Source organism: Lytechinus variegatus, chromosome 6, assembly GCF_018143015.1.
Source record: "Lytechinus variegatus isolate NC3 chromosome 6, Lvar_3.0, whole genome shotgun sequence".
In the NCBI taxonomy this organism is placed as follows: domain Eukaryota; kingdom Metazoa; phylum Echinodermata; class Echinoidea; order Temnopleuroida; family Toxopneustidae; genus Lytechinus; species Lytechinus variegatus.
In genome coordinates this window covers 17,526,247-17,529,538 of record NC_054745.1, presented here as the reverse complement: position 1 = coordinate 17,529,538, position 3,292 = coordinate 17,526,247, and the positions used below count along the sequence as shown (strand labels likewise).

The 3,292-nt window shown below is 33.6% G+C and overlaps 1 non-coding gene across 1 annotated transcript; it reads left to right on the top strand.

The window, feature by feature from the left end:
- The first annotated feature begins 521 nt into the window (after window positions 1-521).
- TRNAC-ACA lies at window positions 522-593 on the top strand. The gene has a single exon. It is a non-coding gene; the product is annotated as a tRNA-Cys (tRNA).
- Window positions 594-3,292: the final 2,699 nt, after the last annotated feature.

Genomic DNA, 3,292 nt, shown 5'->3' with positions numbered 1-3,292 from the left:
ATTGATTAAAAGACAATTCTTAACAAAAAAGGCAATGTCCAAACTTTATTTTGATCGGGCACTGATTCGAAATATTTTAGAGATTCGTCACAATGTAAACAAAAAACAACTTCAGCACACATTTTGAGTAGGACTTAATAAAGGGTAAGAATTGACGAAAGTAGTGGTGAATATCTTATTATTTTATTAAGATAGCGTAAAGTCATCATAGAAAGAGATTTGGGAATCCCTAAATCTTTTGATTAGTGACATCGTGTGCGAACAGCATCCCCATATATCATGTAATATGAGTAAATTCTATTTTTTGTGTATGTGATAGGATGAATATAAACTATGTTCTCATAAGAGGTATGAACTTATGTGAGGTAAATGTCCACTGCATATCTATCGTCTCTTAAGAAGGATTGAGGAAATTGTGATTTTATTTCCTTAGGGGCTTCCTGTCTTCTCTCTCAATAAGTCTTCCGTGTTCCGTGTTTTTTTAGTCAGAAATGACTATTTGAACGCCCTATATGATACCCGTCTCTGTGGTCTAGTGGTTAGGGCATCGGCGTACAAAGCTGGGGGCCCGGGTTCGATTCCCGGCAGAGACATTTTTTCGGCATCACCACTTTTTCCAATGGGTAGATAGCTCTTGGGAACCTTCGTTCTCTTCATTTCTTTCACACAATATTCAAAAAAAAAAAATATATATATATACACACATATATATTTGTATATATATGTATATATATGAATACATATACACATATATATATATCTATATATGTATAAATGTAAATATATATCATATATATATACATATGTATATGTATATATATATACACCCGGTAGGAAGAAATTCCTCGAATGCTCGGGCGCCCGATCAAGGTAGCCGTGCTAAAGCCGGGGTAATAATAGCAGGGCCCGCTGGGAGAACAGTTTTCGGAACTGAAGTGGCTACCCTGGGTAAATATGCCGCTATTATTATTATTATTATTATTATTATTATTAATATATATATATATTTATATATATGGGTATATATATATATATATATATATATATATATATATATATATATATATATATATATATATATATATATACGAAACTATGCTAGACATTAAATAAATTTTTCATTTCGTTATAATATATTTATACATACATATATACATCCATTTATACATATATGTATATATATATACATATATATACATATATGTATAAATGGATGTATATATGTGTGTATAAATATATTATAACGAAATGAAAAATTTATTTAAAGGGGAATCCAGCCTTGGCCATAACATGTTATGTTGGGAAGGAGAAAAATAAATTAAACAGAATGGTGAAAGTTTGAAAGAAATCGGACAAGCAATAAGAAAGTTATAGCTGCTTTAAAATTGAGATCACTAATACTATGTATATTTCAAATTGGCAACTGGGTAAGTAAATTATGACAAGGGGCAAGGACAACTTTCCCATAGGCCATGTACTTTATTATCAGGGATTTGTGGTTTTCTCCTAAGTACCCATTCCCCTGGGGCAGTAATCTAAATATAACCCAGGTAGTATATTGTAGTATGTCCTCATGAAAGAAAAATATAATTTGAAATAAAACTTTTGGGGAAAATGGCATTTTAGCCATAATATGTATTGGAGTACATGGAAGAGTAGTCCTTGCCTTACATCACTATGACATCCCATATGCGGCCAATTTGAAGTCTCCATGGGTATAGTGATTACCAATATTTACAACTTTTAAAAATTCATAACTTTCTTGTTGTTTGTCCAATATTGTTCAAACTTTCACCTATCAACTTGTCTGATTTTTCTTTTCCTTATAAAAACAAGTTTTTAGTTGGGTTGGATTCCCCTTTAATGTCTAGCATAGTTTCGTAACAGTGAAGTGTGTAGAATAATATTAATCTATATATATTCAGAAATCATTTGTAATCGATTATGAAGTTTTAAAAAAAAGGAATTTAAGCACTAATTGCTGAGAAATAACGATGTTTACAACTGTATGAAAATGCTAGAAATTTATTTTTACACTGTTTTACCCAGGGTAGCCACTTCAGTTCCGAAAACTGTTCTCCCAGCGGGCCCTGCTATTATTACCCTGAGCTATAGATCATAGTGATATTTACCTTTGCTTTTTGTGAAAAGATTTATTTCATGACTTTAACTGATTTTAAAGATTGATTTTTAAAGGATGACAATCTCCTCCACAAAGTCGGAATAATTGTCGAGAATAATCTCAAGCTCTCTCTGCTCGGAAATGAACCAGGTAACATGCTTGACAGAAAGAGAACGAAACTCTGTTTAATGTTTTTTTTCGGTGTGCGCGACAGGATGAGCATGATTTCTCTTCAGTGAAGTTATAAGAACTGAATGCCTTGTTTCCTGTTAGTCGTTATTTGTTGTATGGAGCTACAATGCAAGTATGCGTGGTCGGAAAAGCAGGAGTACTGGCCAGGGAAGGAGTGAGAATACAGACTTTACCGAGATACGAGAAGAACACTAGGAATACTGACATGAGTTAGGATGATGAAAGGGTTACACTTCGCAATTCCGAAGGTTCGTAATTACGAAACACGCAATTGCCTATACCTCGATGTTCGTTAATCCGAAAACGTAAAAGGGTTCGTTAATCCAAACATCTGTGGCGTTATTCCGAAGGTTCGATGATTCGAAAACGAAATAAGGTTCGTTGTTCCGAAGGTTCCTTAGTCCGAAAATGAAATTAGATTCGTTAATCATTTCGTTTCCGGACTACCGAACCTTCGGAATTACGAACCTCATTTTGTTTTCGGATTAACGAATCTTCGGAATTGCGAACCTTCGGAATAACGAACCTTCAGAATATCCGAACCTTCGGAATTACGAATGTTTGCGTTCTGAAAGTACTGAAATTACTGAGATTCCGAAATAATGAAATTACGGAGATTCTGGTATACTGGAAAATCCGGAATGACTGAGATAATGGAGATACGGAATGACGGAGATATTGAAATCCATGAGATATAATCTCAGTTACTGAGAAGGAGCAATGAATCAGAAGTGAAAGACTGACTTTACACCAACTGGTTGTATGGTTGTATACTGTAGCCGAAATGAACCAGCTCGTCATAGAAATTCGATTCGTCTATATAAGATACCAATGTATCGGTAAGATTTTTTTCTTCGGAAAATGGCCATTTAAACGTTTATCATGTTACATATATTGATTGAAAGACAATTCTTAACAAAAAAGGCAATCTCCAAACTTTATTTTGGTCGGGCACTGATTCGAAATATTGTAGAAAGA